The 15,664-nt window shown below is 49.9% G+C and overlaps 1 long non-coding RNA gene across 3 annotated transcripts in view; it reads left to right on the top strand.

The window, feature by feature from the left end:
* The first annotated feature begins 1,960 nt into the window (after nucleotides 1–1,960).
* LOC129145119 (uncharacterized) overlaps nucleotides 1,961–15,664 on the top strand; it is a 58,087-nt gene continuing 44,383 nt past the window's right edge. For 2 of the 3 annotated variants that reach the window (XR_008550208.1, XR_008550207.1), the window contains exons 1-2: nucleotides 1,961–1,995; nucleotides 4,221–4,355. This is a non-coding gene — a long non-coding RNA (uncharacterized LOC129145119). Of the gene's footprint in view, nucleotides 1,996–4,220; nucleotides 4,356–13,602; nucleotides 13,730–15,664 lie in introns of those variants that run through there. The other variant, XR_008550206.1, reaches the window with a different exon arrangement.

The following is a 15,664-nucleotide window of genomic DNA, read 5'->3' as shown; positions in this document are numbered from 1 at the left end:
CAGAGGTGTTTTCACGTGACTAGAAGTTTGGTGCAGGACCACGCCTGTATCATGCATCACCTCTGTGCCTTCAGCCTAAAGCTGAACCCTGAGTGGGAATTTGCAAGTGCTCCAGGGGTGAATGGGTGCCCAAGAGACACTCTGGGAGTTGGGAGGGAGAGGGAAGTGGGCAGATGACCTCCCTGCAGCCTCCAGCTCTGAGTCTGGTCTGTTGCTTGTTGCCTTTGGGAAAAGCCCTTGGTCTCTGTCAGCATCTGGGCTCTGGGCAGGACTGGCCAGCTGGCTCAGCGGGTCCTTGTCACTCATCAGGCTGACCGGAGTAACCGTGGACAGTGGGAGCCTAGTGGTTTGGGGTGAGGACTTCCAGAGGGAAGGAGTGCTCTGGGGGACTCAGGCTGGGGAATCCTGGACAGGTCACTAAGCCGGGACCCATATCCAGCCATCTTAGAACATGAGGCAGAGGCTTCATCTCTGGGCAAGACAGGCCATTGGCAGAAGCGGGCACAAGGCCAGAGTTGGGGCAGGATATGTCCCGGGTTGACCAGGGTTGCAGGGGTGGGCCAAAGGATGTTAGCTGTGGGCTGAAGTGTTGGTATCAGGGAACCGGGGAGGGTTTAGTTCGTGGACTAGCTCTTTTATTTCCTGCGGCCCCTTCTGAAGCGCCCTTCTTCTAAAGCTCCTCCTCAAAACATCCATTTCTCCTCATCAGTTTCAATCTTGTAAACACAGCTTTACGGGGTTGCTCTTTGAGGGGCTTGGGTTTTATCTTCCATCTCTCTTCACCAAGTCCTTTTCAGAGGTCGCTTTTCTGCGCTGACAACCCTTCTCTCCCGCCGCTCTCCCTCGGCCTCCTCTCTGTCGGTGGAGTTTGATGTGTGCCCTCCGGCATTGTTGTGCCGACCTTCCTGTGTTGACAACACAAGCCCAGACACTGGAAAGCTGTTCTGTATCGATTCTGCCAGGATTTCCAGGCTCCTCAAGCTGCAGGGGCTCGTCTGTCCCCGGCGTCCTGTTGGGCACCGACACTACCGGAGCTCACCAAGTTGGCGCCAGACTCTGCCTGTGGGGCCGCACTGTTACATTTTTAGTGAAAACATTCAAATATCCTAAGTTTCTCTCCTCTTCTTGGCATTCAAGGCCCAGATTAACCTGGCAATGGGCAAATTTTCTAGCTCTACCTCCCTTAACCCTCCCCCTTCATGAATCTTAAGGTTCAAAGGTTCATACTTGGGTACTTTATGTCACTTTACATTTTAGTTTTTTGTATTTATTCTTTACCTTTTAAAACATTTCATATGTCTGCATATTGATTGGTTGAGATATACTTTGGTGCCTTTGGTTACCTCTCCTCTATTGAAATCCTATTCGTTCCACAAATGTCACCTCTCCTGGGGAGTCTTCCCTGATTAGCAGTAGTCCTTCTGGGCCCTGTGGTGATTACCTCCTGCTCCAGTGCTGTGCGAATGCTCATCTACTGCACCCGACCCTGGGAGGCTTCTTGTGAATAAGGCCTGTACCACGTTTGCCTGTATCCAGCTTGAAAAGCCTGGCACACCATTGCAAATAATCCAAAGGGATTTCATTTCATCAAACAGTATCATTTTCTGTGTTCTTTTTCTTCCTAGTTTGTTCTGGATTGCTAGCACCCAGTCTTTCCCAACTTGACCACTAGTTCTTTGCTATTCGAAGTGTGGTCTAGAGACCATCTTCAGCAGCGACAGGGAGTGTGTTAGAAATGCAAGACCTCAGAGCCAACCCCAGCCTAATGAACCAGAATCTGCATTTTACTAGAATCTCCAGGTGATTCTTATGCCAACTGAGGGTTCGGATGAGGAGATGGAAACAGGACTGTCCTGTACAGCTGTGCAGGTTATGTGCTTGCTGCACAATGTGCTTGCCTCACAAAGGGGCAAGTGGGGGCTGAAAGACAGCCTGGGACTCATCCAGATGATTGCCTGAGCTGTAGTCCAGGAGTGGTGCCTTCTAAAAACTCATGTAAGAATCCTCATAGTCTGCAGGTGGGAGTGCAGGGAGAGAGGTACAGAGTTAGTGTCCCATTAATGTTGAGACCCACCGTCACAGCGCTCTCCTTGCTGGCTCCTAACTCCTTCCCCTGACAATAGAGATCTGAGAAAAAAAAATGCATATTTTGAGTTCCAGCCCTTCTGTCTTTCAATTCCTCAAATATGTCATGTTTCTTCCCTCCTTAGGCCCTTTAACAGGTGCTTCCCTTTGCCCTCTGTCTTCCTGTCTTTCTTCTTGCTCCCCCCCCCCACCAATCTATCACTAACTCCTGTTTTAATCCTACGAGTCTCCGTTTAAATGTCACTTCATCAGGAAAGCTTTCCCTCCTTCTCCAGATGACATCAAATCCCCAGGCTGTTTGCAGTCAGAGCTCCCTGTACCTCTTCATGGCATTTATCTCCATTTATAATTAAATAACTAATTGCACAATTAGATGTTCCATGCCTGTCTCCACCCTCTTCTTGATATAAATGCCTCAAGAACTGTAACCCCAGTTCCTAGTTCAGTTATTTGCTCAAAAGTGCTCAAAAACATTGAATGACTGAAGAAGACTCTAAAGACACCAGCCAAGACTGCCTCGGTCAGCTTGTCTTCCCTCCCTGCCATGGGTATTTCTCACATCCTGAGCTTGGGCTCCAGTCATAGTCTCATGTGAGCCGAAATGCATCTCTTCTGAGCCATCCTGAAGCTCTAGATCCTCAAAGTGGACACAGAGATTGGCCCAGATCTGTTCCTTCTTCTTCCACCTCCCTCTGGCACAGTCTGTGCTTCTGAACTGATGCGTTTGACCGGAAAGTTAGCTAAGATGTTAACCTGACCACCTGCCAGCTCTGCTTTGTGTATGAGGAGGTGGCATAGTACAAAGAAAAGCCCAGAATGACAACAGATACTACGCTGGACTCTAGCCAGTGACTGTGCGATTTGGAGTAGGTTCCATCTATCAAGATGCTGGGCTAGATTAAGGATGACAAATAGATGGCACACACGTCTTCACCCCCTCTTGCACTCATGCAGACAGTATTAACTGATCATTGAATTCTTCTGTGCTCACTCCAGGCAGAACCTTAGAGGCTCCTGACAGCCACTCCCAGCCCATCCCTCACCACTTATTTGAACTCTACTTGGCATCTGAGGACCAGATGTTCCCTAAGGTTCTGTCTCGCTCAGGCATCTGAACATTTTGTTTCCTCTGCTGTTTTCCTCAGTCTTTCTAGGGAAAATCTTGTCAGTGCTCAACTGTCTGCAGTCTCCTGCCTCTTGCTTTGTCTAGTAGAACCATGGGAATATTCTTTGCTAAGCGTTTTTGACTTTCCCCTTCTCTCCCAGGTATCTCGGAAGAGAGCTGCCCAAATGCAGGCAGGTCAGTCTCAGGGGTCCCCAGCTGGCCCGAGTTTTGACCCAATTCTTTTGAGCATGCTTTGGGCAGCAAGCCTTCTGTACTTAAAAAACATGATCGGTCCATGCCTTCCTTCTGCCCCCCCTCAAGCTTTCTGCCAATTCCTAGGGGGTGTCTCTCTCAGGATCACTTTTCTGCCCTCACTTTGCTTTCCCTGACCTGTCAGTCACACCCTTGTCAACTCCCTCTTGAGTTGTTCCTTTGTGCATTGCATCTCCCCATGCTGGACAAGGTCTCTTTCCTTTACTCCTCTCAAAGCACTTTCACCACGTGGCTACTATCATATGGTCAACTTTTTCCTGAAGATAGAAGTCATGAGGTGGGGCTGGTGGAGGGGGGTAACAGCACAGGAGGGCACAGAACAAGAAGCACCTTCAACCAGAACAGATGCCATCTTGATTCTCCAGCCCCTCAGCCCACACTGCCCCAGAGCTGGCCTGCTGTGTACCCCTCCTCCTCACCCTTAGTGGTCTTGCTGGCCCACCACCCTCCCCACAGGCTGCTGTTTCCCCAGGAACCACACCTCCTCTCCTGGACTTTCCAGAAAGCTACAAGCATTTCCTTACCTCATCCTGCACTTCTGCTCCCTCTGTGACATGCCTGCTCCCTCTAGGCCATGTCTCTGGGGTATCACATTTCGTTCCCAAGAAGGGTATCTATATTTTCCAAAATAAAAAGTCACCTGCTCTGATAGGAAGTTCCCCTTCTTCTAGCATGCAAAAGCAGCTATAGCCAGTTCTTATTTGAATAGCAATGATGGTTTCTTCTTGATACCATAAGCTGCATCCTCACCCTTTAGGTGCTCGCGGCTGGGTGGTCGGTACCGACAAGAATACTGTACTTTATGTGGTGAGCAGTGCTGGACGGAGGACCAAGTATGATGGAAGTGGACCCGTGGAGCTGGGCAGCTTCCTAGAGGACTCATGTGTCCCAGGTGAGTCTTGAGCCTAAGGAGGAATTAGAGGTTAGGCTCATGGAGGGTGGAGGAGAGAAAGGCACTCCAGAGACAGGAACCACCTGTGTGAAGCTAAGGGGCCTTTACAGCACATCCTGAAACCAGTAGCCCTCCTGTATCAAGGCGTAAGGTATGAGATGAGGTACTGGAGATTGGGGCCAGGTCTTAGGGGACCTTGGTGAGATTCCAGGAGGCCACTTATCTGGGCTGTGGCGGGCTATTTTAGGAAGACCACTGGGCAGCTGCTGGTGTGGGAGTCCAATGGGGGCAGAGAGGGTGCATGGGCATCCTGGGGAATTATTTTTTGCCCAGGATTAAGAATCTAATCAAGAACAGTGGCAGTCCTGATGGAGGCAAGGCAGGATCTGAAGGACATTTAGGGAGTGTAGGTTGATAGGACGAATGGGAACTGGTGTGGGGATGAAGGCTGAGTGACCGAGGGGATTAATTTATTGATCCCTGGGAAACCTGTGTTAGGGTCTATTCAGTAATCTTGGTCCACCTCCATACCTCCCCCCATGGCCTCTGGCTTGCCCTACTAACAACCCAGAGGCTGCTTCACACCTACCCTTCGAGGTGCACATCTGGGGAACAGGTGACTTGACGGCCCCATCACCTCTCACCAGCAAGAGCCAGACCGCCCGTGTGTGGTTCACCAAATTCAGAAGAGGGAACGGGGAATTTCTCTCTGTCTGGTGTTAACAAGAAGGATTTCTGATCTAGGAGGATGGGGATGTTGGGAGCTGGGGTGTCTCCAATGCAAGGTTCAAAGTCCTGCTCTGTTGGTAGCATCCAAAAACTTGCTAGAAGAAAATTCCCCAGGAGAATTGAGAATCACCACCCCCTCTGAGGGAGAAAGGGTTGGTTGGAGTCAGGGAATGTGAGTTGTCTCTGGTTTGGGATTCCAGACTCTACCTGGCCTGGGACACAGAGAGAAGGCTTTGGGCCTGGCCATCTCCTATGAGCTAAGCTTTAGGACTTCGCTCTTCCCTCCTTGAAGGGGCCACAGATGCCTCCAGAACCCACACAGCCAAGAGGGTGGGCTTTGGAATGAGAGGAGACTGGCCTGTGCTCTGGTTTCCATAGCTTGACTCTTAACCATCCTGAAGATTTTTTTTTTTAAAGATTTATTTATTTATTTATACATGCACTGGGTACAGTCAGAAGCTCGGGAGGGTGAGAGAATTCACCAGAGCCAGAGCGGGAAGCAGAGCAGGCAGAAGGACCGAGGTACACTGGTGAGGGGAGCAGCGGGCGGCAGGAGAGGTCTGCGCGCCATGTGGGACCCCCCTCCAGTGGCCAGGGAGCAGCCGGGAATCGAACCGGCGCCGTAGAGGCCGCGGGCAGCTTCGCAACCCAGCGCTCAACCGCTGCGCCACCGGGGAGGCTCCATCCTGAAGATTTTAATTAAGATTCTTTTGTTTGCAAATATCAGAGACCAACTTGGCTTTAATGAAAACAGATTTTTTTGGGGGGTAGTGATACCGCGACCATTCACTGTGAAGCCACCAGGAGAAAAGTCTCCCCTATCTGTGTGCAGGGAGCTTGGTTTCCTTGCAATGATGCCCCACTTTCTAGTCTCACTCTCCTTCTCTGGTGCAGATTCTTTGTTCCTTTTACGCTGGGCACCAGTGGTTGCCTCCTCAGTTTCCAAGCCCCAGCAGTGTGGATTTTGAATTCCACACTTGCCACGGGGGAGAAACTGATTGGCTCCGCTGGAGTCACAGGCTCACTTCTGTCCAACCAACTGTAACCAGGAGGGTGAAGTCAAGAACGTCACCTAATGCTGCCCTTGTCAGCCATGAATCTAGAAAGGGATTCACAAGGCCCCCAAAGGGCCTGTTATTCCTACCCTCAGGTGTCTGCTCTGGAATGTGTTGACAATTTCCACTCGCCGTGAAGGTGAAGGAGCGAAGTCCTGGGGTTCTCTGTCGGCTCTCCAAGCCCACATGCAGATGATGGCTCTGTGCCCGCTTGTCCTCTGGGAACGAGGAGTCTGCTTTGCCACATGGCACCTCCTTGCTGGTGGTGGTGGTGGGGAGTTCTGCATTGGAAGGAGCAGGAGGGGCAGCTGCCCAACTTCCTGTGTGGGATCGTTTAAGTTGCATTTTGACTAGGAGTGAGGGGACATGTATCTGGGGTGTCCAGACTGGCCCTGATTCTGCCTGGTTGTATTGTCTCTGCTTTAGAAGCTCTAGAAGTGGGGGCGGGATCAGCAATGGGGAAGACAGTGATGGAGAAGAATCCAGACTCAGGAGCCACGGAAGTGTCTGGATTCTAGGAACAAAGGTCCTCGAGAGGCTCAAGCTCAGGGACATCCAGGAGACTTCTTCTGAAGGATTTCTGTGCTGTTAAAGTTAGATTTTATTGGACCTTCATCAAAGCGATAAAGATCCCCCCTCCCACCAGTTACACTGCATATAAGTAGGGGGAACACAGACTCAGATCCATCCCGGTCGATCCAAAGCCATCAGAGCTCATTGTCTCCTGTGTTTTGGGGGAAGAGCTTTCCTCTGACACTTGGTTCTTCCTGTAAAGGAAGTTCAATTAGTGTAACTTGGGGTGCATGCCACACCCTTTATTTTTGGTACCCTGGGGAGATGGGATGAGTCTTTATCTTACCAAATGGTAAATTTAGGAAGAATAACGGCGTTGGCCTGCCTGGTACCTTTTCTCTCCAGGGAGTATCCTCACCCCAAGGGGAGCTGGGGGCTCTTCCCTGCTGCCTGTCAGGCCACCCCACCCCATGGGATCCCACAGGATCAGCCTTGCAGTGACACTCACACTCAGGGTCCATTCTCTGGCCCATTGTCTATCTCTGCCTAAGTCAGTATAATGTCAATGATTCGATCTCCATCTATTTGTTTTATTTACATTGTTTTTCAGAACTAAGTCAAGAAGGGGACTGTGACTTATTGGGAACCCCTTGGGGACCCCGACAATATTGCTGTAACTACTAAAAACACAATTAGTGGTCATAGCTATAGGGGTTGTAATAAAGACTGTTCTCACTTATGGAGCTGTCCCTGTGTGCTAACCTCCTCGCTTAGGCTTCCTGGAGACCCTGCCTGTGACCCCAGCAGGTGGGGATCATTATTGTCTCCACTTCATAGTGGAGGAAACTGAAGCTTAGGGTGACTTGGACATTAAGCAACAGGTCTCAGCCACATGCCCAGTCCATGGAGGAACCTGACTGTAGTCAAGGCCAAAGCCATATTCCCAACCCTCGGCTCATACTGCCTTCCAGAAAGAACAAGTCCAGGGAGAGGGTGTCATTACAGAGGGCTTCCCGGAGGAAGGGTGAGCAGAGGCCCTGAGCTAAATCTTGAAGGGTACACAGATAAACACATTGAGCTGTTGATTTAGCAATTCTGTTTTGCTTTGTTCATTGGTGAGTCCCAGTGGTGTGTGTTCCATAACTCTTGGGTGCCTCTCCCTTGAATTTAGATATCATATCATTTGTTTAACTTGCTGAATGAAGTAATTAGTACCTGGAGCCTGCCTGCCTGGCAGAATATATTGGTGCAGCTAACGAAGTTTATGCCTTCAGGCCGTGCAGTGGAATTTGATTTAATTTGTCCCAAGGTTAGGGAAGACGATGGGGGACGCTGGCATCTCCTCCATCTCTGTCACGGAGTTAATTCATTGTGAGGGTGGAGGGAGGCGGCGTTGGGCTGTTTCGGCACTAATGGGACTCCAGAAGATTTCCCACTGGAGTCTGACTTGCTTTATGGGTGCAGTGGAGCAGCGAGCACATCCCCTTCCAGTGCGGAGTCGCAGGCCCTGGCCTGGAAGGGGCCCTCGCGCTGCCCCGTTGCTATGGACACCGCAAAGGCCTTGCCCACAAGACTCGAGCGCCTGGGGGTGGGATGAGGCCGTAGGTAGGACTCTGCCTCCCATGTCTACCCGGGCCCTGTCTCTTCTGTGTGGGCAAAACCAACCCCTAACCCTCTCCACGGCAGCACCCTCCCTGCCCACAGTGCAGACTTGTCTCCAGGCTGTTCCCTTTCTCTTTCTCCAAACTTCTCTAATCTCTGCTCCTGTAGTGTCTGTTCTGACCCATTTCCATGGCCCTTTCTTCCCTGGACTGTTCGAGATGGGATAGTGCTGGAACGACTGTGATTCGGAAGTTAAGGGTGTGCGTTTCGGAGCTGAGTTTGAATACCAGCTGTATGACTTCTTTGCTGTATGTTCTCATTAAGATTCCCTTAACCACTCTTTGACCTGGTTTGCTCACCTCCCAAATGGGAGTAGAGCGGGCCTTGTGAGGCTAGGTGAGTTAATCTAAAGGTAAAGCGTGCAGGACAGTCCAGGCTCACGGTATGTGCCCCCTAAGGATTAACCCACCAGAGCTGGTCTCCTCTCCACCCTCTGCACCTCCCACGACTTCTCACCTTCAGATGCCACTGGGAGGTGTCCTGCTGCCGCCCTCTCTGAACCTGTACTCACTGGCTCCAAGTCCAGCAGGCAGGCTGACCCTGCCCTTGCAGGCCTTACAGCTGTGAGATGCTCTCAGTCAGTCTGAGGTGAGTGGGTGAGGACGTGAGGTGAGTGGTTGGGAGGACTGGCCAGCAAGTCCCTTCTCCTGCTCTTGCGTCTCTTTAGGGAGCTGCGTTAGGCGTGAGGCTGACCCGTCCCCTTCCTGGTCACCCGGATGAGCTGAGCTGGCTGCCCTTGCCCTTCAGCTTCCATGGGCTGAGTGTTCTGTGATAGATGTTGGCCTTTCCCGAGAGAGAAACGTCTCTATGCTGTCTAAGGGAGGAGCCCTTGAAGACTAGGGGTCCTTCCCAGAGGATCAAATGAGATAAAGTGCTCAGTGCAGCGTGAGGGAGAAATGCCCCCGGCTGGCTGAGTGCCTGGTCTGTCAAGCTCAGTGTGCTCAGGCTGGCAGAGTGAAGACCAGCGGCCCTGGGGCTGTGTCAGGGCCACGTGCGTTGGCAGAGCTGCAAGGGGAGGGGGCATGGGGCTGCTTCCAGGGCAGAGTTAGGCCTTGGCAGGGTGAGGGGAAAGGAGAGTGTCTTTGGCTCAATAGCAGGGCAGCAATTCTAAGAGCTCAGTTACCCCAAAGTGGCAGGAACTTTGTGAGATAGTGAGCTTGCCGTCACTGGACAGGTTCTAAGGACAGCCTTGCATTGAGTCTGCTGGGCTGACCTTTCAGAAGCACTCACTGTGTGGCAAACGCTGCACTGAGCACTTTATCTCATTTGATCCTCACTGCAGCTTATCAGATAGTACAGGGATTGCCACCCCCCCTTCAAATTATAAATAAAGCCTAGAGGGTTTTTTGACATAACCCTGTGGGGGTGGGGGCTTAGTCCTGGCATGACCACTTGGTATAGATCACTGGGTAGGAAACTTCTGGTTCCCCCAAGCCTTGGTTTCTGCACCTGGAAACCTACGAGCTGTAAATAAGTGACCTGCAAATATGAGCTGTAGCTATTTTCAAGGGAAGTCATGGCCTTGGGTGAACACAGCTGCCCCCATGTCCCCTCTCTCATCAGCTCACTGTGGTTCTGGGTCAAATCAGGCCTCAGCCTCCCTCATCTGCTGTCAAGAGTTGTAGTTGGGCCAAGCAACATTTTCTCAAACAGGGTTCTTCAGGATGATTTGTGTGAACAAGCTCTCTCCAGGAAAGCAGTCTGGGAAACAGTGGGTTAAACCAAGTTACAAGAATGTCAGGAGTATCCTGTCTTTTCTTTATTGTCATTTCTAGGTCACCAAGATTCTTACTGAAAGCAGTTTGGGAAACAGTGGGTTAAACCAAGTCAAGCAGGTTGTTCACTGCAGGACTTCTCAGAGCCTTTACCGTGTAACTGTGCTGTGACTCTCTTCAAGAGGATGATGGTTGGGCGGCTTACCTGGTTTTGTTTAATCATGGACACCTCTCCAGCCTTTGGTTTTGACATTGCTGTCCAGGAATCCTTGCAACTGTCCCCCCAGCTCACCCCCTCTGGTTGTGGGAAGGGGCTGGGAGAATAATCAAGATGGGATGCTGTTTTGATAGCCGGCACCCAGGCGGAGCCACAGCAGCTACTGGGAGAGACCTCCTGCTTCTGGGCCTAGGGAGGCACATGTGCCTGGCGTGAGCTCTCTGGGCTCTTCTGTGTGGCACTGGGCGAAGTGACAGCGGGCACCAGGCCCATGATGTTCCTGAGCATTGGGATTTTTCTGTCCCTTCCACCATGCCAGCCTGACCCAGCTATTCTCATTGTCTCTCCTGTGCACAAACAGACCCCACAGCCCCGAGTTCCCTTCTGGAATCGCCTTCTCAGGTTACAAGAATGTCAGGAGCATCCTGTCTTTTCTTTATTGTCATTTCTGGGTCACCAAGATTCTTACCGACTGAGATGTGTTCTTGCTGACCAAGATGTTTATTAATTCTCCTGATTCAATACATGGCCATGTCTACCAAGAAAACATAATAGATAAAATATTGGCCTGCACAGAGGACCTCTTACAAGGTACACTTCCCTTTCTTATTATCTAGCCTAATTATTTCTCCCCATACAATACAATATATTTTCTCCTAATCACTGGTCCATTTGGGAATAATGCCTTTAAGACAGCTAGAGAAAAGGGGACTGAGAGCTTAGCAAGGTGGGTAACAGAGGGCTGGGTCTCCAGGCTCCAGCTCTGTTGGTGCTGAGGGGTTCTTGGGTGGGGGTCATCTTTCAGTCCAGGAAGGGTCCAGCCAGCTGGTTCTGACCCTGCAGCCTCTAGGCCCTTGTGAAAAAGAAAAATGAGTCAGCATCAGCTCCAGCGTAGTTTGCTTCCCTCCTAATCGGTGCCAGGGCCCCAGACACCAGGGCTGTAATTACTTATGCTGTCGAGAGAAGGGAGTTCTTAAAGTGATTTATCATGGAGGCGACAGAAAATGACAATTGCTCATCACTTAAAACAATGAGCCTGCCAGATGCTGACCGCGCAGGTGTGGGCACCGGGAGGTGGCGGCCTTCCATCTCTATGGGATTCCATTGGCCCAGTTAATTAAAGATTAGTCCCCCAGGGAGATCCCCTCCAGGGAGAGGCTCCCTGTGGCATCTATTAGGCCTTGGTCAGGGCTGTGCCTCCTAGGTGGGCCCTTCTAAAAGGTTTTATCAACATTTATCAAACTTTTACCATACCAGGCGCTGTGCTGATGGGTTTGTGTATATCATCTCATGACAAGTGGGATGAGGGAGATATTATCCCTCAGGAGTGTGAGAACCCCTGGGAGTCAGCGGCCCCCACAGCTGGACCACAGCTGGCTAACTGACTAGCCACACCCAGGGACTTACTCCCAAGAAGGGAGTTGATGGCCAAGCTTAAGATTCCAGAGATAGAAGTGAGACAGAAATGCATTTCACCCCCAAATCACAGGAACCCCCCCCCCCCACCAACTGCCCCTTTCATTACCTTGGTGTGATGCCTGGGAAAGCCTTTCTGCCTTTTCTCAGTTTTTGTATTCTGTCTGCTCTCTTGTGCCAGCAAAGCCCTCTGCATCACTCCCCTCCTCTACCTCTCTATTCTTAGGAACACCCTTCTCACCTCCTGCTTCCCCAAGAGGCAATATAGTGCAATGGTGGAGAGCTTGCCACTGGGGTCAGACTTCCTGTGCTCTAATCCCTGCTCTACTTGCTGGCTGTGTGACCTTGAGCAAGTTACCTAACCTCTCTGTGCCTTGGCTTCCACCCTTGTAAAATGGAGGTACTCAAAGTATCTGCTTCAAAGTTATTAAGAACATTAAAGGAGTTAATGTATGAGGTACTAAATAATTTTAGGTACTAAATATTACTCGTTCCTTCATTAATATTTTAGGCACCCACAGAGTGTAAACTGTACAACTGCTATGGAAAACTATTTGGAGGCTCCTCCACTAATTAAAAATAGAACTACCATATCATCCAGCAATCCCACATCTGGGTAGTTATCCAAAAGAATTAAAATTAGGATCCTGAAGAGATATCTGCACTCCCATGTTCATTGCTTCACTATTCACAATAGCCAAGACATAGCGACAACGTAAATATCCCTCTGTGAATGAACGGATTAAAAAAATGCGGAATATACACACAATGGAATATTATTCAGCCTTTAAAAAGAAAGGAAATCCTGTAATATGCTACATCATGGATAAACCTTGAGGCCATTATCATGAGTGAAGTCAGCCAGTCAAAGAGTCAGCCAGTCAAAGTGGAACAAATACTGCATGATTGCACATATGAGAGTTATCCAAAAGAGTCAAATTCATAAAAGCAGAGATGTTGCCCAGGGGTGGAGGGTGGTTAGCGGGAAGGGAAGTGGAGAGTTGCTATACATGGCTATAAAACTTCAGTTGGCAAGCTGAATACGTTCTAGATGTGTTGTAGCACTTTCGTTGTTCTGATGTATTTAAAGTAAACAATACTGTATGGAGCATTTAAAAATGTTGTTGAGGGTTGCTCTCCTCTTAAGTGTTGTTACCACAAAAACAAACAAAAAAATGAACACCCCTCCACCCCCAAACAAAATCCCTAAACAAACCAACAAAGAGCACAAGGGAACTTTTGGGGATGATGCTATTTCATGACATTGATTGTGGTGTGGGCTTCCTGAGTGCCCATCGAGTGGTGTACATGAAATATGTACAGCCTTAATAAAGCTCAACATACTATAAAAGTATTCTTAAAAAGTAAACAAATGGTAAAAGGCAGTCTTTGACCCCCTGGGCTGTGCCAGTGCTGGAACTGTTGCCAGGGCACAGCCTCCAGATGGGGCCTCTGCCTCCTGTGCACTGGGCTCTTGAGGGAGCAGCCACGAGTCAGACAGCCACACAGACAAAGGCTCCAGAGAGGAGCACAGAAGCTAGGCGAGCATCTAACAGGAGCAGATGCCTTGTGTGGGAGATCAGGAAGCTGTTGCTGGGGAGGTCATGTTTAATTGAAAATCTGGGAGGTGAGTGAAGGATCACCAAAGGATCCCAAAGAAAAGATGAGAGTGTCCCCCCCAAAAAGCAAGCATATGCAAAGGTCCTGGGTGGGAAGAAGCATGACATTTTCACAGTGGAAAGGAAGACCAAGGTAGACAGGGCACAGGATGGGGTGAGTATTAGGGGGACCCCTGGTGTTTGCTGGCTTACCTCCACCCCTTCCCTCTCTCCTCCCAGAGAGGACAAGTGATTATTCTGACTAGTGAGTTTGGGAGAAGGAGCTGAATGTGCTGGGTTCAACTATGTCCTTGGTTTCTTTGGGGATCTCTGGCCCTGCAGGGTGAAGCCTGAAGTCCTACTGCCCGTGTGGCTGGATGTGAGGGCAGAATAGGAAGCCCAGTGATGCCACCTGAACCACAGCCCCCGAAGCGCGTGGGGCTTTGTACCCGAGGAAATACAGCAGGTGTTTGATCTCCATCTTCTGGACTCCTGACTTCAGCCAGGGGATGAAGGGGCCACTTGCTGGGCCCTACGGGCAGGGGTCAGAGCGGACATGGCCTGGTCAGTCACTTTCTGCCCAGAGTGAGATGGTTTTGGTTTTTGGTTTGGAGGGTGGTCAGCAGACATTCTGAACACAACCTTTGTTTTTCTTTCATAGTTGGAGGGCTGCGGAGTGGAGTTGGGGAGGGGAGCCTGGGAACCTCTGTAATAGTGGTTTCCCTCGCTATCTGCTTGGTCTGATTTGCTAGGTTATTATTTGGGTCTGGGAAAACTCAAAAATTTTCCATAGAAATTAAAGATAATAGTGCTTCCAGACCTCCAGGATAACCTATCAAATCATACTGAACACAATGTTCTATTTTTGGATAGCAGGTGTAACCTGTATTGAGTGATCCAGAGATTTAATTACACTTTTTCTCCACCAGAAAGTTACCAATTTTCATGGAATACATCAGCAATTTAAATGCTATGTCTGACTTTTCTCTGTGATGAGGATGTTCAAGGTTTCTAGTTTGCCCTTTTGAGCCTACCCAGGGTAGCATGGGAGTCGCCCTCACTAATTTACCCTCTCAGATAACGAATTGCATAAACCTGTCCATCCCTTTGCAGCTCATTCTGGAAGGAATACACCTTCCATCTCATTCTGTCCTCATGAGAATCCTACAAAGGGAGGACTATTGTCTGGTGAACAGATAAGGTGACTGAGGTACACACAGGCCAAGGGACTGGCCCAGGACATACAGTGAAGAGTGGAGGGTTCAGGATTTGGGCCCAAGTTTCTGTGATGTCAAAGCCCATACCACAGTCCACTGGGAGCCTTATCATTTTATTGGCAGAGTTGCTCATTATTTACCTGTAAAAGGACAATGGGGGTGCCTTGGAAAATAAAAGGTAGATGCTTCAGGACCCTCCACAGGGACAATAGCCTATTGGACCCTCCTTGTTTCCTTGATTCTCATCTCCTTGTTTCCTTGATTCTCCCAACAGGGATGTGCTTTCCACTTAGTAGGAAACGGGACTTCTTAATTGATTTCAAATTAATTAAGAAGTCCACAGGCCTGGGCTGGGGCTGGGGGTAGTGGTTATGGCTGCTGGACAAGCTGGTTCCAGAATACCTGCTCACCTCTCAGCCTAAGGCTTCCTTCCTCAGGGAAGGCTTCCCAGATGGCAAGGTTAAGTCTCCAGGTCATTCTCTTCCATTGCACTGATATTAGTTTTTAGGTGTATACCTGTGTGGTTACTGGATTAGTCTGAGTCCTTCAAAGACTCAGTGTCCATTGTGAACACAGTTCCTGACCCATCTCTGGCTCCTCACCCACACTCATTGAATAAACTCAACATGTGAAGACAAGGGGGAAAGGTGTTTCAGCAGATGGAATAACATGCGCCAAAAGCCATAGGAGAGAGGGCATCTGGCACTAGATCTACAAGCAGGCAGGTCGAGTGTCTGGTCAGATTGGACCAGGGGTGAGGGATAGTTAGGATGTTGTCAACCTTGTTGAGGATTTTGGCCTTTCTCTCAGGGGCAATGAGAAGACTTTACAAAGTTGTCAACAGGGAGGAGGGTTTGGCAATTGGCAACTGGCAACAGGGTTTGTGTTTCAGCAAGACTGTCTTGGTCATAGCAAGGGTTGAGGCTGAAGCTGAGAGATCAGGAAGGAGGCTATTGTAACAGCCCAGGAGAGAAAAAAGTGGTGCTAAAGGGAAAAGACAAGTTTGGGAGGTAGGATGGAGAGGACTTGGTGTGGAGTCATTTGGAAAAGGGGTCAAGTAAGATGCTCATGTTTCTGGCTCAGGCAGGAAGGGGGTCAGGATGAGGATGAGGCAGGTCATGTGGGTCCAGGTGAATTCACAGTGGTGGCATGGAGCCTGGTCACCACAGGACTCTTGACCTTCTGCA

The sequence above is a fragment of the Talpa occidentalis genome, unplaced genomic scaffold, assembly GCF_014898055.3.
Source record: "Talpa occidentalis isolate TD23 unplaced genomic scaffold, MPIMG_talOcc4v2.1 talOcc4.9, whole genome shotgun sequence".
NCBI classification, from domain to species: Eukaryota; Metazoa; Chordata; class Mammalia; order Eulipotyphla; family Talpidae; genus Talpa; species Talpa occidentalis.
Note: the sequence above shows the minus strand (reverse complement) of the source record. Positions and strands in the feature narration are given on the sequence as shown.